The 23006-nt window shown below is 34.6% G+C and overlaps 1 protein-coding gene across 4 annotated transcripts in view; it reads right to left on the minus strand.

The window, feature by feature from the left end:
• Positions 1-23006, minus strand: part of PRLR (prolactin receptor) — a 210720-nt gene that overhangs the window by 76068 nt on the left and 111646 nt on the right. The window contains exon 1 of one of the 4 annotated variants that reach the window (XM_031964117.1): positions 5223-5683. The exons of the other annotated variants lie outside the window; for them this stretch is intronic. The gene's annotated coding sequence lies outside the window, so the exon portion shown is untranslated. Of the gene's footprint in view, positions 1-5222; positions 5684-23006 lie in introns of those variants that run through there. 4 annotated transcript variants of the gene reach the window in all.

A 23006-nucleotide genomic window follows, 5' to 3' on the forward strand; every position in this document is an offset into this window, starting at 1 on the left:
ATCTCCAATACTTCAGTATACTTTTGGCTCAGTATACAATTGCCTGAAAATTGCCATTCATCAGTGGAGCAAGGATCTTGTTTGTACTCCTCCAAATGGGAAAAGGGCTTCTGATGCATTCCATTATATGGCTCTCCATGACCCATGGCCTATCTCCATATTTACCTAATAACATTTGGTTCAGTGGTAAAAGAAATATATTCTGAATCACATAATAGGATGAGAATCTTCCCAGACTAAATTTTCCATGCTTGGCTGCAGATAGCAATGATCAAACGGTGAGATCATTCTGGTCTGTTGCTATAGACAGGCCTATTGGTCACCAAAGGATGCCTATGGTTGTTGGTTTGGGCAGCGTTAGCCAATTATAGTGCCAAAAATGGTTTTAGTCAATGGTCCTGACTTTGTGGTTATGCTGGCTTTGCTGCCATGAATTCAGCTCTACTTCATAACAGAGGTCAGGAGACATGGCAATAGAAAGAACTTTACTTGTTTAAAAGAAAACTCTTCTCTTAAGAAAAGAGCTGTCCATGATTCTTAAGGTTTTTTTTCTAAATAATTCCCAGTTGATTGCAATAGAAAGTAATTTCTTTAAAGCTACCTTAACCTTGACCCTCAAATCCTCATAAAATAGCTCCAATAAAGGCATTTGATTAAGCATATGAAGTGACTAATGCGGTAAGAAAGTAAAATAGCATAGTTTAATTAAAATTGATTACTAAGATCTCATAATCTGAAGCCAAGAATACCTTTCAACATGTAAAAGTGGAAAATCAGAATAGTTTCTGGTTTTAGTATCCAAGGTTCAAGGCTAATTAATATATCAAGTTCAAAATACTTATATTCCAAGAACAATAAGAAAATATAGTTAACCTTCCAGGTAGGTGACTGGCTAAGAGTTTAATTATAAATGATTGTAATTTATAAAAGATAAACATTTATCTAAATAAAGTAAAAACAATATATAGACAAATATCGAAGTTTAAAGATTCTGTTAAGTTAGTTATACCCTTTTTGTATCTTCTAAAAGTTAGATATACTTTTTCTTAGACCTACAACTGGTCTTGCTTATTCTTTTTTGAGAAAGCAATTACTATCTCTCAATGCTCAGCACATGAATAGAAGGAACTCATGATGATGACCAATTCTGTTCTCTAAAAACTTAGTGTTCTATATATTTGCCATTTAATAGCAGATATAAACACTGGAAACAATTGAACCTAGCAGATTGATTCTTTTTGCTTGTGTTTTCTCTTTAGTTCTTCAAAGCTAATTTAAAAACACTCAACATTATGCCTGACTTGGATGTGCTATCAAGAGAGCTAAAACCTTACATTAAAAACATCTTAAAGGCTCTCCAGGTTTACAACATACTAATTTTCTGATTGATGAAAATTAGCCAAAATTAGTCTTTAAGTTGAGATAACAGTTACAGTTTCTGTAGGCCCCTGAGGAAATGAGAATATTCTACTCATAGTCAGATGATAAATGATTTTATTTTAATATTCCTCAATCTTCTCATTTATTTTATTAGCTTTGTTTTTCACATTTTTTTCTTTTTTTCTTTTCTTTCTTTCTTTTTTGGTATTAGTTCTGGTCACATGTCAAATAAAGGGGCAAGTCAAAATCAATTGCTAATGTGTACCAAATAACTGAATTTCTGATCTGTTGGCCAGAATTTGTTAGCCTATTGTTATGACTCTATCCCAATATCTTGTACAGTGGTGCTTCTAAAAATCAGCAAACTAACTTAATCATAGAACACCTCAAGGCTTGGAATAAATTGGCCAAACCCAGATCCCTAGACCAATATTTCTTTCTTTTCTTTTTGGATTTTTTTCTTTTTCTTTTTTGGAGACAATCAATGTTAAGTGAATTGTCCAGGGTCACACAGCTAGTGTGTATGAGACAACATTTATTTCTTTAAAGAATATTTCTAGAATACAGAATTGGTGGAAATGTCAAGGAAAATGAAAGTTATTTTGATATAGAAACCTGCCACACAAACTAAACAGATTAATTAAATATTTAATAATTTTCAATTAATTACAACAAGGAATTATCAATATCTTACTATGAGCCAGGCACTGTGCTAGATCCTCAGAATACAAAGGGAAAAATAAAGCAGTCCCTGCCTTCTGTGAGATTATTACATTCTACTAGATAGAAACCTCAGATAAGTGTGTATGCACACGCACACACACACATGCATGTGCACGTGCACATATATACGTACACACATGTGTATATGTGTGTGTAGGTATGTGTATATATGTATTGCACATATACACACACACACACACACATATATATATACACACTGTTTACTTAGCACAGTACCTGGCACATAAAAAGCATTATATAACTGTTAGATGATATTATTATTATTATTATTAATATTTCATGTGCATTTAAGAGGGCCATGACATTTACATTTTCCCAAAAAGTCTTTATTCACAGAGAATGTAGTCCCAGATTTCTCAAAACACAGTAGGGGAAACACTGCTTGAAAACACATTTAGGCAAGATTGTAACAGGTTTTGCTACCCAGAGTAGTGCTGACTAAACGTTAGCTCCAGGACATATTCCATGACCCACATTGCCTTCCTTCCAATTCTCTTCCCCTTTTCTACTGCCCTGCTGTTCACCCCATGAAATCATACTTGAATACTCTTAATCAAAGACCTGAATGAGAAGCCATGAGTCAATAAGGATGCTGAAGCAGCGGGGCGTGGTCCTTTGATTAGAAGTTTCATTCAGTAGAAACCCCTGCATATTAGCTGTAGGGATCTATGTTCTCTATCTTGCCTGCCTCTCTAAATTGCTCTTCTTTTGGAAATTTAGAGACTATATTTTTTGTCCTTTTCATGAAAATAATGATAATAATAATAATAACATCAAGAGCAATAATAACTCAGCTTTCCATGGCTACTTAAGATTTGCCAAAGTGCTTTTTTTTACAATTACTCTTTGAGGTAGGTACATGAATACTCTTAATCAAACACCTGAACAAGAAGCCATACATTAGTAAGGAAGCTGAAGCTGTGGGGCATGGTGCTTTGATAAGAAATTTCATTCAATGGAAACCCTGCATATGAGCTGTGGAGATCTATATTTTTTATCCTGTTTGCTTCTCTAAACTGCTGCTCTTTGGAAATTTAAAAATTTCATTCTTGGTCCTTGTCATAACAATAACAACAACTCCTTTTTTTTTTATAGCAATTTAAGATTTACAAAGGGCTTTCTTCACAATGGCCCTTTGAGATAGGCCATACAAGTATGCCTGATAGTTCCCTTTAAAAATCACTGAAACTAAAGCAAGGCAAATAATCTGCTTAGTTTCACAGCCTATTAAGCATGGAATCAAGATTCAAATCCAGATCTCTCCTGATTACAAGTCCAACCCTCTTTCCACTAAGGGCTAGCTTCCTGACTAAACTCCAGTTTCATGGCTTCTCTATAATCATTCTGATTTTCTTTCTTCTACATTTTGGAGTAGCTAATCAACAAGAGGGCAGAACCATGCTGGGGAAGGGAGAAAGTTCTGATCTTTGTACTTTTAAAAGAAACTAGAAGAAGAATGTTTTGAAAACTAAAAAAGTATTACATAAGTGCTAAGTATTATTATTATTATTATCATTATTCATCTAACCAATAATTGTGAGAATAATACAAATTGTTACATTGCCAGCAATACCCCATCATTAGCTTCACCATTTGGGTAAATAATAATAAATGACATTCTTTCCCTCCATTCTCTTTCTTCTTTCTCTTTTCTTAACCGCTCCACAAATCCTCTTCTATCTCGATTTTATTCTTTTCCTTCTCTTTTTTCCAAATAGTCTGGTTTGACCATCTTATACTTACTTTCTTAGATTCCTATTTACTAAATACTTGACAATATGTATTTCTGATGTGTTCCTTGGTTACTCCCTATAGCTTCAGAGTGCCATGAACAATTCTTCCAAAGCTGTTCTTACCTTGTCCCATTTGCCTTGAAAAAAAATGTGACAAATAAGTATGGATGGTCCTGAGTCAGAGTGTGGATAAATGCATGTCATGTCATCATGCTTTGAAGGAAGCCATGGCCAACTGTCAATAAATAAATTTATTGTGGGAGCCAAAGAACTAATAGAGAATATTTATTCATTTTCTGATCATAGATCTTACTTTTTTACTGAACAAAGACTATGAGGTAACCAGACTGAAATCTGGAAACCAAGCAAATACAGAGATCTCAAAACTATGAAGATCAGTTTCAGTGATCAGAAGGTCATTTTTTCATGTAGCTAATGAAGAGAGACCTTTCAACTAAAATCACAGTACAGATGCTGAACTTAGAGAGTGATTCTCATTCTTGACTCAACTTTTCTGCATATCACCTGTCATTTACTCTTCAAATTAAGTGCCCAAAGATTTGTTATAGCATTATAGAACCCAGAATTGAGTAACATTTGTCTTTAGCCCTGGAGAGTCAAAGAGGAATGACATTAAGGTAATAGAACCTGGGCTGTGGTCACTGAGAGATGTGAGGGTTTGGGAGTTCAATTTATTTCAGGCAAGGACAGGACAATTTGGAACAGAAATCATGGTAGATTTCCAGGCAACTTGGCTATAGTTGAAGCCTCTTGTCCTTTGAAGGTAAAAGTGACTCTTAGAGAAAATCAATAAGATGTACCTCTATTTTCTAGTCACAGATGGATAGCCTAAAAGAACCTAAAAGGCTATCAGTTAAAAAACAAAAAACAACCCTTATTTTATAGAATGAACACTGAAGATTGGTGGCTTGACAGAGTCACACAACTAGTAAAAATTTGAGGCAAGATTTGAACAAGGTCTTCTGAAGAACAAGTTCAGTGCCCTTTATTTTTTATTTTTTATTTAATAGCCTTTTATTTACAGGATATATGCATGGGTAACTTTACAGCATTAACAATTGCCAAACCTCTTGTTCCAATTTTTCACCTCTTACCCCCCACCCCCTCCCCCAGATGGCAGGATGACCAGTAGATGTTAAGTTCAGTGCTCTTTAAAACAAAATATTAGTTCCTCCTTTCCTCCCATTCCTTACAGTGTTTACCCATTCAAACATGACTTTGGGTCAGAAAAGTAAGAGTCATCCAAAATGCAAGGGATGGAAGTTGGGGCTGGATTCTTCATATAAATATATTTCTATCACCCCCACCTGAAGAAATTCTTCCCAATTAGGGCCTGGCACTCACCCAGAAAGATGCTGGACCTGAAATCCAGGGAAATGTTGCTCAATTTCCAGTCAGGGCACACACATGGCGATTTCCCCTGGGGCAGACAGTAAGCCCAGGGCAGCTGTGCCACCTGTGTTCTAGCCCAGGCTGAGAAGGGTTTGCCAGGTTCTTTGTCTGTGCCTGGTGAGGCTCGTGCTTGGCTCTGAACATTGTCAGTGGCCAGTTTTTGCAGCTCTAATGAGTAGCGACGCGTTTGCTGATTATCCCTTGGCAAGCTGACTCTTCAGGCAGACTAATATTTGCCTTGTGATATAGAAGACTCTTAAAAAACAAAACAAGAGCACATATATATACTTCATCTTTTCTCAGCTGCTAAACCACATCTATGGAGGGTGGGATGTACTTTGTGGTTGTAGGGGTTGTTTGTTTGTAAGTTTTGTTTAGTGTTTTGTTTTGCAGCTCACCTGAAACAAGAAAACAACCAGATTGGAAACAGATGTACTTTCAGTAGAGCAGAAACTATGGGACAGAGGAGCAGGTGTGAGGAGAGGAGCCGAGGAGTCCGTATTCCTGGCTTAGTGAGTGTCATGTATGATGACCATCTGTTTTTACTGGACCCTTGACTCCATATTTGCTGGGGGACTCCAACACCTTATTAGACTGCATGGAGCTGTTTCTCCTCCTCCCTTGCTGCCCTTGGTCAGGATCTGTCTTTTTGAAGGGGTGGGAGCAGAAAGTCAGTACTAGTGTTGTAGAGTCCTTAATGCTTTTTCCTATCAAATTCAAGGGAATAAATTTGAATCTCCAAAGTTCTGTAGGGTGAGAAGTCTGGTTATAATATTAAGGGAGGGGCAGCTAGGCGGTGCAGTGAATAGAGCACCAGCCCTGAAGTCAGGAGGACCTGAGTTCAAATCTGACCTCAGACACTTAACATTTCCTAGCTGTGTGACCCTGGGCAAGTCACTTAACCCTAATTGTCTCAACAACAACAAAAAAAAGTCAAGGGAAAGTTAATGGGGCTTTCTTCAATTCAATGTGGGTGGTAGATTTAACATTTGACATATCCTTTTTTCAGCATATGGTGTGGTGAGTTACCTCATTCCTATTCTTGCTCCCCTTCCAATCCACATATACTCTTTATGCATTGTAGCAAATGCTTTCCTGGTTTTTATAAGAGTGAAGGAAAGAATAATTAATAGAAGGAACTGGGATTTCAGTGAGCTCCTAAGGTCACTACAAAATTAAACACTTTCTACTTTCTAGCTGTATCTGCTTTAGAATGATGGTTAAACTCTTGAAACGTGTAGAGTATTATAGAATAAAGTGGCCTGAATGAGGGAAAGTTCTTGGAGTCATGGCCCAGGAGGATTGGTTGGAATTAGTGATATGTATGGGATTAGGGAGAGAATCATAATAATGAATCTTAAGTATTTGAAAGTATTTGAAATCCCAACAGGGAATTCAACTTTTTTCTGGTTGGCTCAAGAAGGGAGAAGTGGATGGTGGAAGTTTCAGTGAGACAGATTTCAGTTTGATGATAAGGGAAAAATTTCTAACAGTTATCTAAAATAAGAATGGGCCAACTTGAGAGGGAATTTCTCCTCATTGGAGAGTTTTGCCTGAAGGCTAAATGACCATTTGTTGGAGATAGGAGGGCAAGTATTTGTGTGAAGATTGAGTTAGATATGTGGATTTTGGTTACTTCCAAAACTAAGATTCTGTGATGTTGTGCCTGAGTATTCAAGAGAGGACCAATTTTTTCCCCCAACTTAGTTGGGTCATTCCAAGAATTTGATTGATAGTTTATAAAAAAGGCTTTGTTTAAAAATGGTGGCAACTTAAAATATTTTTAATTGATTTAGTTTAGCATGGTATAGTTGATAACAGTCTGGATCAGAAGTCAGAAATAACTGGGTTAAAAAAAATCACACCTCTTACAAGTCATTCTGCTTTTTAGGAGCTCATTTAATTATCCCAAGATAAGTTACAGAAAAATTGTCAATGTCAATCTATATATGGGAAGAACTTCCACATAAAGAGTTGCCCACATTAGTGAGATGATGTATGTATATACACACATATATGCATATATGTGTATGTATATATTTGTATAGATGTGTATGCCCATATATAATATTATAGGTGTGTGTATATATGTATATGAGTGTCTATATGTAAATACGTATATGTACTCACACATTTATATGATGACAGGTCTGTGTATATATACAAATATGCATGTTCATAGACATTGTATACACTCATTATTTTTCAAGAAAAATAATTTATATAGTTTATATTTTTGGACTTGGGTCATTCACCTTTCTACCATTCTACTATGGCTCCTGACTTTCTCTGACTCTTCATTTCCTGGGGAAACCTGGTGAACACAATATTATACTTTCAATTGAAAAAAACTTAAATGACCCCTGAAAATGTGATGTGACAGCCTGATTTGTTATATTCAACTATTTGATAATAATAACAGTCTTTAAGTAGTGTTTACAATGTATCAGATATTATGCTAAGTGCTTTGCAATTATTTCATTTGATTTTCACAACAATCCTGCAAGGTAAGTACTATTATTATCCTCATTTTGCAAATAAGGAAACTGAGAAAAACACAGGGCAAGTTCATATGGCTTGGCCAAGTTCATATAGCTTGGAAGTATTTGTGAATGGATTAGGACTCCCATCTTCTTAACTCCAGGCTCAATACTCTACCCATTAGCTGCAAAGTCAAAGTCATTTTCCAAAGGAGACTATAGCCATCTTCTGATGATATCAGGAGTTCCCACAAGTGTCAGAAGACAAAAGATATTTGATCATTTCTTAGGACATTTACCAGACGTATAAATTCCTTTCTAATTTTCCCTAGAGAGGCAGCATAGCTGGAGAACTGGTCTCAGGGCCAGGAACATCAAGATTTAGGACCTGACTCTACCTTACAGTAGAAATATGACTGTGGGTAAATCACCTAACCTTTTAGTGCCTGAGGCAACTCTGTGAGTTTTAGAGTCATCCAAATTGATAGGAAATTTTCTATGCCAGTAAATTATAAGTCGAAGCTAGAACATACAATTTTTCTAAGCACTATGGTTCTTTCTTATAGTTCCTCCAATATCAAAGCCAAAGAAAATAACAACTGATATCCATGTGATTATATTTTTGACTATTCAAAAATGATAGTAACCACTTAAGGAGGCATCTGAATTAAATATTGGGATGTTCCATTCAAAAGCTTGCAAATATATGGGTATATGGAATGTCCCATGTTCAAATAAAGGCAAATGCCTCTAATTGTGGTAGTGGAAAATCACCTTATTTATAGCATTGTATAGAGGCAAACCTTTCATTTTTTTTGACCTGAGAGTATAAACTTTGCAAACTAACTTTTCTGATTTTATACCATAGGGATGTACCATATTTCCTGAAATATGGTGGTAGTTGTTATATAACTCAGGGTAAATGGACATCAGAGGAAATGTCTCCTGTGAAGCACATTAGTATAGAACTTCTTTGTTTTTGGCCTAAGGGGAAAAATGAGTGAGAGGAATGAGGAGAATAGTTAGTTTCAGATATATAAGGCCAGTCAAGGTGAGCTGTACCTTGATATTCTTCCATTTGTTCGGAAGGCTTAATTGGCTGGGAATTCTGGAGTTGACATAGCCTGTTTTGTGGTTGCATTCTAATTCCAGACTGGGCCTTGCTGATTCAAACTGGGACAACAAAGTCGTTTAACTCTCTAGTTCTGTTCCTTTTTTCCTATCCCATGTGAACAGTCACACTTGTTCATAAATCAGGAAGACAATTATTTCAATCTCGGTATATTAGACTGCTGGACCTTAGAGATGATCTTGTCTGAATTCTCTTTACAATTTAATCCTCTTTACAAATCTCATGACAAAGAGTCATTTAGCTTTCATGAAGATCTCCATGTTTAGTTACTCTTTTAACTCTGAGGTTTTTTCTTCTTCCATATATCAAGTCAAAACTTGCCTCTGTAACTTCTACTCATTGGTTCTAATTTGTTCCTCTTGGGATCATGTCTAACCTCTGTTCTACATGTCAGTCCTTTAAACTCAGGAAGACAGATGTCATATCTTCCCTGAATCTCTAATTCTCCAAGCTGAACATACCTGATGTCTTTATCGAACTGGTCATCCTTTCTCTGATCACAAGCCAATTTATTAATATGCTTCCAAAAATGTGGCATCTAAAAATGAATACAATACTCTAGCCATAGCTGTAAAGTCAAAGTTGGGATCTGATCAGGACAGAATACAGCAGGACTGTCACCTTTTAGTAATCTATACAATAAACTGCTATCAATAGAGAGTAATAGCCTATGAGCTCTTTTAGCTGCTACCCAATACTGCACACTCATATTAAGTTTTACAGCTTACAAGTCTCAAGCATTTTCATGTCAACTATTGTCTGAATGTGCCTTCCTTGAACTTATTTTTTAAACCCAAATTTAGGATTTTATTCTCTATTAAATTTGTTTTTTCCCTTTTTTTTAATTAAAAATTTGACAGACACTAACAAAATGATCATCTCCACATAAAAAAGATATGAAGCCATGAATCTCTATTAACTTGTAACATATTAAACTGAACACCTTATTACTAATAAATACTTTCCAGCTGGTCTCTTTTTCCTTCCAAATTTCCTTCTGTTCTCTTCTGTATACTGTATTTAAAAAATATTTCATTGACTCTCTTTTCCTTTTGGGGGGCATCTATTACTATCATTTCTCCCCTCTTTTCCCCATAATTCTCCCATCATGATTGAATTTCGTCTTCTTAGATTCAGTCTATGCTTACAGATCTTTTTAGATGTCATTTCTGTCATTCAGTGTACCAGATACTCCTTTGATCTTGTCACTGATGGATTTATCCAACTCACTGATAAAAACTGTAGAACAGAGCAAGGAAAAAACCATATATCCTTCCACTAAGGATTTATACTTCTAATCTCTCTAGGTTGATATCAATCAATTGCCACCTTGAAGAATATTAATTCAGCTAATTCTAATTAAACCTAACTACTGCAATCCAGTTTCTGTAGCTTTATCCAGTCCCTAAAATTATTGTAAGAGACTTTGTTGTATGCCTCACTGAAATCTTGTTTTATATTTCCCTTGATCTAATAATCTAGAAGACCTGCTTTTAAAAATGGAAATGAGGTTAGTCTGGCATGACCTGTTTTTAATGAAGGCATTCTGGTTCTTTGCAATCACTTTGCAATCCTTGCTTCCTTGTCTAAATGTTCACAAACCATCCTTTCAATAATGCATTCAAGAATTTTGCCAGGAATTGAAATCATGCTCACTAGACTATTGTTAAAACAATTTATCTTTGTTTCTTTTAAAAGAATCAGGGTGACATTTTTTCCAGTTCTTTGATACTACTTCCATTCTCCAAAATTATTTTAAAAGTCAGCAACTAAGACTCAGATATAATAAAATCCATAATTTTTTCCCCTTAGCCGAAGTTATAGTTTATTTGGTTCTGGTAAGAGGGGAGCTAAGTGCTTTATTGAATTTGTATTGTCTGGTAGTTATTTTTTGTTCTATCCTTCACAAGCTGAAGATCATTATCCTTTGATGGAGAAAACAAAAACAATGTAGAAACAAATTAAATAATTCTGCTTTCTCTTTTTCCTATATTAGCCTCCTCTTATTCATGCCAACCAGAAGTCAAACTTTCTGTTTTTTTTCTTATCCCCATTATAGCTTCACAAAACATTTTAATTATTTAAAGGCTTTTCTGACACTATTTTTATGTAAGTAAGACCTTGTTATTTTATTGTATTCATTTTCAGCTTTCTGTTCTCCCTTTTATCTCTTGTATATGTCTTTTTCAAATTAGAGTTTTTTCAGTGAACTCTTTAGACAATAAATCAACAAATATTTATTAAATACTCACTATGTATCAGGCACCTAGTCACTTTTCCCCTATCTTATCAGAATTTCAATCTTGAGAGTCTCCCATACCTCTTTAGCCAACTTCCTTTTTAAAGACTCAGGTCTCTCTGGTCTATCTCAAAATTTTTTGAAATTTATTCTTTTAAAGAGTAATTATTTGTCACAATATGTCAGCCATTAACTATCACAGATCCCAAGATGGCATGATCATAGCCTTCAAAATTTCTTATCTTTTCCACAGTAGCAAATATTTTTCCCTTGTTGGTCAGATTTAGGCCAAGAAATAGCAAGTCTCCAAGGCAATCCCAATAGATTTTGGATAGAAAATGCCATCTGCATCCAGAAAAAGAATTATGGAGATTGAATGTAAATCAACATATATAATGTTTACTTATTTTTTTCTGTTTTTTCTTTCCCATATTTTTCCCCTTTGTTTTGATTTTTTTCTCTCAACATGATATATATTAAAAAACAAATGAAGATATAAATAAATTTTAAAAAGAAATAGAAAATTTAATTTATTACTTCTTCTACCTCCTCAAAAGTAAACTTATCAGCAAGCAAAGCCAAAATTCGATTTCTGATTTTATCAAAGGTACCTTCAATAAATGTACAGGTAGTCAGTTATATTTCTGTTACAGACATATAATCTATGTTAGGAAGATATGATCCAATATCTTCAGATGACCTGGTAGCCTGCAGAATGTTCTCACAATCTTATGTCTTCTATTTTTTTTCCATCTTCTAACTGGCAGTAAGTGCTTACTACCATACTTCTCGCTTCTCCTTTTTCTAAGTTCATGGATCTATGTACCTGTGAGTAAATAACTTTGATATGCAGCGAAATACTGACACTTCTTTTTTAACTAGTTATATTCTTTCCATTCCTGAAGCCCAGTAATGATTATATCTTACTACAACGAGGGATATCCATAAGAATCCATAAGAATTAGACATTTACCTTGACATGTTAATATATCTGTCACATCTATCTCACTTTACTACTCTATGTAAATGCAAGATCATAAGTATTGTTTCTGCCCTTCATTTTCATCATTGTTTTCTAATACTTTTATTACTATAAAATAGCAATAATAAAGGGGAATAAATTTTTTTAAGTTAAGAAATGAATTTAAGATATGCTAAGTTGCTATTTTTCTGCTTCTCAATTTAGAGCAGAGAATATACTATTCCAGTCAATAAAAGCAACAAATCACTTCAGTCTTTTATTAGAGTTAATTGAGGGAGAAAGAAGAGTAAGAAAAGAGAGCAAAAAGGAAGGAAAAGGGGAAAAGGATGGACTAAAAAACTGATAAAGTTTGCAACCAGGAACTTCTAGAAACTGATTGCCACAGGAACATGAAGGAATCAAAGCTGGGATAGTACAAAGTTTTACTTTTAGGCTCACTTAATTCTCATATTTTGTTTCTGTCCTGTCCCCTAACCTTTTGACACTCTCTTGGAACTTGGATGACTGCCCAGATGGCACCTGCAAGAAGCCAAGATACTCACCTGGTCCTGACTTGTTGCTGGTCCTGTTTGTTCTGAAACAGTTATAAGTATTGAACACTATGTTACTGACTTCCAGTCCTCTAAAGGATCCTGGAATTCAGCCATGGTACCAGCTTCCTACTGGCTACTTTGGCCAATGTTCCTGACATCTAGGACTCTTGGTTGCCTATGGGTAACTGAGGGAAGGGATAATTGGACAAGGCAAGACTGAGAAATAGGCAGAAAGACACTGTTCTGTGAAAAACCATATTCTGAATAATAATCCTGAATGATTCACTATTAGACCATCAATAATAAAAACATGATTTTAAATATTCCAATGACTGAAGAATTAAAATAGATATAATAGAAATGGTGCTTTATTAGAAACAAAAGACTTGGATTCAATCCTACTTCTGATACTATCTGGGTAACTTCCAGTATAGTACCTTACCTCTCAGTTTTTCAGTTTCTTTATTTGTTGAAATGGGAAAGAGGTGAATTTGATGATCTCCAAAATATATTCTAAAAGTTTTTGGAATAATATGAGTTACCCACAAAATATATTTGAGAAAATCATTCTATTGTTCCCTTCCTTCTCATTCTTGAGGGTATCTGTAGTAAAAGTTTGATTGTAGATGCTTAGGTGCATTTACTCCTTCAGGCCACTAGGGGACTATATAAGCATATTCAAGAAATAATCTTTTATGATTTACTATAGCACTGGGGGGGAAATTGGCTCATTAATTTTCTAATTCAATCAAATAAGCAGGAAGAATTATCCTGAATCTCTATTACTCCAAATGCTTTTAGCTTCAGTTCATGATCCTCGTACTGCTCAGCCTAGAACAATCCTTTTAAACAATTATGAAATTATGAATGGCTTTTTAAGTCTAATCCCAATTTGTCAGTATTGCTATGAATTTGCAGTGGAATCTGGAATGATACAGTTATCAGTCCAAAGGGTCAGTCATCCCTATGGAAGCAGTCTACACGATGGATTTATCAGTTCCTTCAGCCCCCTAAATCATTATTGGATAATATAAGCCTTATCAAATATTGAATGAAAAGGTCTCTTTCAAACTGATTGCTAAGGATTTCACATTTTTCTTTTTGTTCTACATTACCTTTGAGTAGGTTTACTGATTTGGACAAAATTGTGCATGCTTCTAAAATGTGGATAAAATTGTGCTTGCTACTAAAATGTATGAAGCTATGTCTTGAGTTCACTCTATGGTTTAGGCCATTAGAAATAAAAAATAGTGGCATTTTAAAATTCCAACAGATGTACCTTTTTGGAAACATTTAATGAATTTCAATGAGGTTTGGCTGATGGATAGTAGCAGAGACATGTGGGTAAATGATAGTTAAAGTGCTAGTTATTGTTTTAGTTATTAAGGAAGGAATAACATGATTCCCAAGCCTTATAATAATACCATACATGTTCATATTTGAAATTCAGTTCATTTTAACATTTAAAAAATACCTATCATGTATAAGCCACTGTGTTAAATGACTTCTGTTTAGGAGGAGTAGTCTATCTATCTATCTGAGAGAAGGAGGGGGAGGGAAAAAAGGAGAGGGATAAATAAATACAAGGTAGTTTGTGGAGGCATAGAGAGAACTTCATACCTAATGAACCAGGAAGTCTTTAAAAAATGACATTTGAACTGATTTTTGAAAGAAGGAAAGACCTTTTGGAGAGAAACAGGAGTCCTTTCAGGGATGGGGACAATGTGCTTGAGAGTACAAAGATGGGAGATGGAATGTTGTTTTTGGAACAAAACTAGTAGTTCAATTTGGCTGGAAAATGGACTACATAAAGGAGAGTAATATACAATAAATCTGGAAAGGTCAATGGGAGCCAGATTGTGGAGATGTTTAAATGCCATGCTTAACAGTTTGTATTTCATCCAAGAGGAAATTGAGAGCCACTGAAGGAGGAGAGGGAGCATGTCAGATCTATGCCCTAGAAATATTATCTTGGAAAAAATATGAAAGATGGATTGGAGAGAAGAGAGAGTAAAAGATGGGAGAAAAATAGGAGGCTATGATACTTACTATGATAAGCAGTTCAAGTAAGAAATGTTGCAAGATAAAATTGATAAGACTTGGCAATGGATTAGGTGGGAATGGTGGCAGTAATGGAATGGGATCTGGGAATTATTCTAGAGTAAACTAGGTAACTAGAAGAATAGTGGTGTCTTAGTGGAAACAGGAAAATTTGAAGGATAGATATGTTGGGAAATAGGGATAGAATAAATTTAACTTGGGACATATTGAATTTGAGATGCCAGTGAAACATCTGGGTAGTGTATCCATCAAACAGCTGGCCATGTGGGACTAGGGTTCAAGAGAGGAATTAAGGATAGAAATAAATAACAGCTCTCTACAATTCAGTTCTTTCATTTTTGGTAAGTGATCAAGTTCAGATTTTTTTGGGGGGGAACTTAGTCCAACCCATAGCAAACCTTTTCAGGCCTGGAAAAAATCAGTCTAGGGAGAAAAAGTTCTTGCAAATAAAATTTCTTGGGAAAATTGTAGTGCTAAGGACACTGAAAGTATAGCATGTCTGTCCAAAGAAGTTGAAATGAAGTCTCTGTTCTTAAGTGTTTTCTTTCATAGCCAAAGTTATTTGGTTAATGTGACAGTATTTAAAATGTTTCAGAATGTTGATATGCCAAATGGGCAGAATGATCCAATGGCACAGTCCTTTCTTAGCTTGTGGCCAGAGGATAAAACTTCTTGTGGGCTTTCCCTCTTGATTGGAAGTCCTTTTTGGATGGAAGAAAAAAGTGAAACAAGGCCCTGGGCAAGCACTGTGTCTAAGAAGCAAACTCAGCTAATTAGTTGGGTCATTTGGAGCAACTATTATACCACCCATTACTGTGGTGAAATTAGCATTGGGTAGGTCTCAACCAAGTTTTTCAGAGAACCATGAAGTTTTTAATGATTCCCTGGGTTTTAAAAGTCTATAAGGAACACAATGAAATGAGGGGAGAATGAGGGAATTATGCTTGGTGAAATTCAAGTTGGTGACATCAAATCTTGCTTTTTATTTTATGTTGATTTATTTTTTTTGTTATGTTATTTGGGGATAGAGGAAATTATTGATTTTACTCTGAAATATATGATGTTCTTATGTGCATTAAAATCCATGTCTTAAAAACATATGTAAAGATATGAAAATAGAAATAGCTATTTCTTTTCTTCCTTCTTTCTTCCCTTCCTCCCTCCCTCCCTCCCTCCCTTCCATTCTTCCTTCCTTCCTTCCTTCCTTCCTTCCTTCCTTCCTTCCTTCCTTCCTTCCTTCCCTCCCTCCTTCAATCTCTTGGTTCATAATTCTGAATTCTGATTTCACTAGTTTATTGACTTCCCTATGTGGAAATTAATCCCACAAATACAGACCAATATGCTATCTATAACTTAAAGAATTATCTAAGGGCACTGAGAGGTTAAATGACTTTTTCAGGATTTCACAGTTAGTATATATCAGAGACAGGCTAGAAACTCAGGTTTTTCCTGACTCTAAAGATGGCCTTCTAACTCACCATATATATCATTCTTCCTCCTTAAAAATGTTTTTTAAAAAATTTGAATTCTGTTATCAATAAAAACCTCAAAATTTTTGGAGAAGTATACCTATGCATCTTTCTTTAAGGCATTTAGATCCAAAAAAAATTATTCCCCCACCCCCAAAAAGATTTAGAAGTCTTATCCTCAACAGATCAAGAATAGGTTGATAGAAAATAATGTTTGAGATAGCCAAACAAAGGCTATTTATGGAAACTACTTATAAAAAGATGAAATAGTTACAAACTATTAATAACTTCATAAAGAGATACTCATATTCTTTAATCATAGGAGCACCAATCAGAGCAATCTTAAAATATCATGTTATGAATACACACACATACATATATATATATATATATATATATATATATATATATACACACACAGACACAGAGATATATGAGTGTATAAAAATCTCTGTGTATGTATATACATATATACATGTATATATCATCCATATATGCATATGTGTATAGCTGTATGTTTATTTATATGTGTGTATATGTGTAAAGCCAAATATTTAAATATAACATTGATGGAAACTTGGGGAAAAAGGATTAGGTGCCTTTTTGCTGGTTGTATAGAAACCTACAAATAGTTATAGTAATATGCATTGAGGCAGAAAATGTGATTATACCTTTCAATCCAAAAATTCCATTGCTAGGATTTTATCCTGAAAACATTATTTAAAAGGAGATGGAGTGGGAAAGGATTTATCACTAACAAAAAATTTGCTGCTATTCTCTAATAAAACTATATGCATACACACATACACACATGTATATATACACATACATAAATATTACTCAAAAATTTCTTGATTTAATTATGTTAGGTTGATGAAATACCACAAAGGCCAAAGAATTAACATGTTGGGTCATCCAAAAAAACATTTGAACAGTGTGAGGTGAACATGAGAAGGTTGTACCGTATCACCAGGGCTAAACTGCACAGGAGACACTTTGTGAAGGATATCATTAGATATATGAGCAGAAAAGGAGGTGAGTTGCTCTAGTGAAGGCAGGGGATGATAGATGGATGTTCCCTGTTCTCCTGACATTCTGTGAACAACAAAAGAAAACACGGAATGTCCATCTATCCTTATAACCCCATTATGGGGTCCAATAATTGAATGCATGGGTCATAAATTATGATTTATTGTCAGTAAATGTTTGATTTATATATCTATTTTATATACCTATATATCCAGAGTTACATAAAAATTTCTTAGGCAAAAAGGGGTTGGAAGTGGAAAAGGCTTAAGAAGCCTTGTCCCACAGCAAGACCCCGAGCATATTTAATCCTGTGAAAGATTTATGAAAGCATGCAGCTAAGAACCACACAGTATGAATAGTTACACATTAGTTGGGATCTATTTAATTGGAAGGAATACCTTCATTGGCAATATCACAGATCTGTTGAAATATCAGAATATATTAATGCAATAGAAAAATATGGCAAAATAAAAAACAATAAGTACAATTCAATTAAAGAAATTATTACATAAATTAAGGATGCCAATAGAACCAGAAATACATATAGATTTATAATACACATCTAGAGTGAAATATCCACATCCTCGAAACATAGACATACCCACATACACACACATATGCATAGCATAGCATACATTGAGTAGCACCCATGTATGTATACACACATATTGAAAGAAAGCAAAAGCAAATAAGCAAACTCATTTGAAGGAAGCAGAACTCTAGGTATAAATAGAAGTGCACAGAAGCATTTATTTATTTATTTGTTGTTTGGTCATTCATTAATTCTATCTTGTTAGATACCTAAGGTTTAATGGAAAACTATTTCCTATTTTAAATATTTCTTTCTGTTTTGATAGTTATTAAATTCATAACATATTTTAAATATTTTTATTTTTATAAATATAAACTTGTAGTTATTACAAACAAACAAACAAAAAAAAGACTTGTCTTTGTTTATATGCTACACTTCTCCATTGATGGAAGACATACCAGTGGCATTTAGTGAGCTTTTTAATTCTTCTTTGCCTATTAACAGCACACTTTTATTCAAGGCTTTCCCTAGTATTTCACCATCGCTTTGGCCTCAAGTGGTTTCAATAATGTTGTACATCCAGATGAAGCATCCAACCCATCACCCAATTAATTAGATACTTTAATATCCCTAATGTTTGAGCCTATACCAGATAGAACATAAGTATATTTGACTAGAATTTGTTTCCTTTTAGTTTTATCCAGATATTCAGCATTAGGTAAGTGCAACTTCCATTTACTCAGTTCTAGAATGTGCTATGATAAAACATGTTCAATGAGCCTTATGTTTACTTCCCAAGTCAAAACCAAAGAGAATACAATATATGTATGTGCCAGAGCTTAAGGCCAAGGAATAAGAAATAGGAGGAATATAAAACTGAGCAGAGTCATTTTCTCTTTATTTTTCAGAAGCTACAAAAGAGGAACTAGAGAGTTCCAAGAACAGAGAAAGAGCAATAGGAAGACTAAGTTTCTTAAATTGCATATGCATATTCTTTATGGGCTCAGTAGGGAAACTAATGAATATATTAGAAAAATAGCTTTTATCCCTTTTGGATTTACAGTGAAATATGCAGCATATTAAATCTCCTGATCGCAGTCAGGAACTCTGGATGAAAAACAACAACAACAACAACAGCTACTAGAGCCTTATCTGATAGTCATATAAAATTGATATCATAAACAATTGAAACTAAGTTATTGAGAGCTTCCTTATCTGACAGCAATATGTCTGTTTGTTTTTCTAATGCCAGGAGCTGTAGTATTCAATTGACTGCAAGGGGTCATGTAACAAAGGAAGAAAACAAAATTACAGCCTTATTTTTAGATTAAAATTATGCATGCATGTATGTCTCTATCCCATTTATTATTTACTTTTTTAAAGAACACAAGCAATTGGTTAAGAGATAAGAGAGTATGAATTAGTATTCTACCATAACATAGTTTGTAATTTGTATGGATGTGGATAAGCTCCAGGTCAAATAATGTCCCTCCCAGATGTAAATATATAGAGTAAAGGTCTGATACGATATTACTATCCTTGGATGAAGATCTATGGTATGGTCTTCTTACAGCTCCCAATATTAGAGAAAGCTCCTATTTGTCCTTCCTTACTTTAGTCATAATATTTCCTTCGCTAGATGATAACAATTGATGAATTAAGATTGAATGGAAAGGGCCCCATTTCAATGGCACAAATTGGTATTTTGGCTAAAGAAAACTGGTTTCTTTGTTTAGCATATGCTTGTGTGATTTGTAGATCCAATGAGCATTAGTGTTTTGAGTGCCTACAATTTACCCTTCTATAAGGGACTTAGAAGATCTGACAGGAAAACTAACAGTCAAGATTTGTAGTCTGGGAGCTAGGGATGCATCTAGATTCTAATTTATTTTGGAAACTTTGCTTTAAAAGTGAATATAAACTTTCTTCAATGAACATGATAAATGTGGAAATAAGTATAGAAAAACTGCACATATCTAACATATATTGGATTACTTGCTATGTAGAGGAGGGGGTGAAAAAAGTTTGAAACACAAGGTTTTGTAAGGGTGAATGCTGAAAACTATCTTTGCATATATTTTGAAAATGAAAATCTATTATTACAAAAGAAATTTTCTGCAATGAACTGAAAGTTTTAAAAAATGGAAAGGCATCATTGGAAAAATCATTTTATTGCTTGATTTCTTCCTTTAACTATAGTTTGCAGGGCAAGTTAAGAGCCCTGAATTTTGTCCATGCTCAGTAAGTATGTAATAATGATGATAAGATAAAGCTTGCCACACTAGAAAGAACACTGGATGCGGAGTCATAAGGCCTTGGTTTTAATCACAGTTTGAGGACTTAACTAGTTGTATGATCTTAATTTCAGAGAGCCTCAGCTGCTTCATCATTAGAATAGGAATAATGATACTTGTGCTCCATAATTCACTGACTTGGTGCAAGAAGAAAGTGAGATAACATATATAAACATTTTGCAAACTATAAAGCTTTCTATTAATGAGAGATAATGAAAAATTAATAATAATAATAACAATAACTAGCATTTATATGGCACTTAACATTTCCTAAGTGCATTATAAATAACATCTCATTTGATTCTTACAACAAACTCTGGGGGTGGAATTATCCACATTTTACATGGGAGGAAACAGAGGTAGGTTAAAGTTAAGGTTAAGGTCTTAAGTGACTTACCCAGGATTACACAACCTTTCAATCTGTGTCTAGATTTGAAGTCTTTTGGTCTTTTGGACTCTCGGCCTATTGCTCACTCTGCCCTATCTATTCCATCAAATAAGAACCTGTCGATTGACTTGGAGTAGGGTGATATGGGTTCTCTACCAAATGAAGTTCATTTTTATTTTCTTGCTGACATAGCCAGTTCATATAATTTTGAAGTCTATTGAATTGAAAGACATTTTCCAAAAGACTGGGTCTTTGTTTCTGTCCAAGAACATGGCTGTGTAAAGTAGATTGAATGGGACTGAATGAGGTTTCCTGAGATCACTCCAGTTCACAGGTCCAACCTTTTCCAGTATAGGCCAGAGTCCCCGACAATGTAAATCTTTTATAGCTTTGGAAAGACATAGTTCTTAACTCTAGACACCTACATTCCTAAGAAAAACAGTATATAGACTTAGAAAATACAAGAAAGCCCTTGACCAAATGTATGTACTCCTGAGAATAATTGGGGTGTAGAGGAAATTTGAGATAAATGTTATGTTCCTTATGGTTTAAAGTGCTTTTAAAACCATAAAATAACATGAAAATTTTAGTTCTTCTGGTGTGATAGAAACTATACTGGATTTTCAGACAAGACCTGGATCTGAATTCTGTTTCTGTCACTTACTACTTGTGAGATCCTAGATATATGAAATAGTATGGACTATTCTACAGATTGCAAAGATAATAGGTGGATATTCTCTGGGATAGGGTAGATTCCTTGATTCCTTGAGCATCATTGCTGATAACAGAGCAAAGAAGTCAATAAGTTCTCAGGGGTTTGGTTTTCTTAACTGTAAAATAAGGTGGTGGGACCAGATGATCTATGATGCTATTTTTTTTTTAACTTTTAACTATAAGTCTATGATATACGAGCATTTCTTTTTGGTTTGTATCTGTGATAACCCATGCAGATTAGCACCTTCTCTGAAACTAATAGAGAATTTCCTGGAGCACTGAGAAGTGGCTTGTCCAGGATCAATTAGCCTTGACATTTAGTCAAGGGCTTTCTTGTATTTTTTAAGTCTATATACTGTTTTTCTTAGGAATGTAGGTGTCTAGAGTTAAGGAACCATGTATTTCCAAAGCTATAAGTGGCAGACGGTAGGACTTTGAACTCTGGCTTTTCTGATTCCAAGGCCAGCTCTTTCCTTACTATGCCACCCTGTAATATGTATTAGCTTGCATTCATACTAGTAGAGAGATATGAGTTGTCACTCAACCTGATGCTTTACATTGTGTAGAAGGCAGAATCAACCAACATATACATATACAAATACACATATGTCCATACATGGACATATAGACATACACATACACACATATATAAATGGAGGTGGAACATTAATAATGGTAAATTGTGGTTTTGGTGAAGGGCTTCTGAAGATCTTTGTGTTTGAGCAATGTCTTGAAAAAAGCTAAGGATTCCATGAGCCTGGGGTAAAGAACAAGTGCATTTTAGGCATGTGAGGCAGCCTGTACAAAGGCAAGGAAGCAGGACTTGGAATGTGATATCCTGGGTCTCTCTCTCTCTCTCTCTCTCTCTCTCTCTCTCTCTGTGCGTGTAGAACTTTAAATGCCAAATAAATTTAGTCCTAGAGGCAGCAGGGAGCCATTGAACGTTCTTGAACTTCATTTTCAGATATGGATTGCAATTACTAGATGACCTCTGAGGCTCCTTCGATTTCTGAAAATCTATGATTCTGTTCTAGACAAGAACACAGTCTGTGCCTTCATAGACCCTCAGAGTACAATAGTTTGTGGGTTCAAAATAATTTGCTTTCCCCCTTCTTTGGGGAGGGTTGGTAGGTTAAGTTTAAAGGAGCTGTAATTTTAAAAAGAATGTTCTTTTGTAAGCCAAAATTAAATTCAGGCAAACTTTGTCAATTTTTCTCTTGAAGGGAATGTTGACAACCAGAAAAGCTATGTTTTAGCACTTTTTTTTTCTCAAATAGAGGTTAAATGGTAACAAGACTCAAATTAGTTGAGAGCTTTTGTCTACAAGGCATATTCAAGGTCAACTGAGGAAAGTGTTTTTCTTCAAATGGTATTGAAAAAAAGTGATAAAACCAAAAATTGGGATGGAAAAAATTATAACATGTTTTTTGCAAGCACAACACAGAAGAAATTAAAATTACTATGTGCCTTTTTGAAAAAGATACTTGATTTATGTTTAAACATATATTAGCTATTAAGAAAACCCAGAAAAACCAAATGTATCTCATTTAGGAGGAAGACTGGGGAAATAGGTAGCATTCACTAGAAATTTAATTTCTTAGTTAAGGATTTTTTTGGGGGAGGGAGTAGAAATGAGATTGCAGTTCTATAGATTCCAGATGTTTTGGTTAAGTTCTATGTAAATTCAGTGGTCAATGGAACAATAACCCAGCAAACCTAATGAACACTACTCATCATAGGACATTTAGAGCCTCCCACAGTCTTGCAAAAATTATTTTTCCTTGAGCAATTATTCTGATTTTTAATGAAAGACAATATTGGTCCAACTTTCTGCTTTATTTCATGTAAAAATCTCTAAATGTCAGTAAATGACTTCCCAGGTG

This window comes from Sarcophilus harrisii, chromosome 1 (assembly GCF_902635505.1).
Source record: "Sarcophilus harrisii chromosome 1, mSarHar1.11, whole genome shotgun sequence".
Taxonomy (NCBI): Eukaryota; Metazoa; Chordata; class Mammalia; order Dasyuromorphia; family Dasyuridae; genus Sarcophilus; species Sarcophilus harrisii.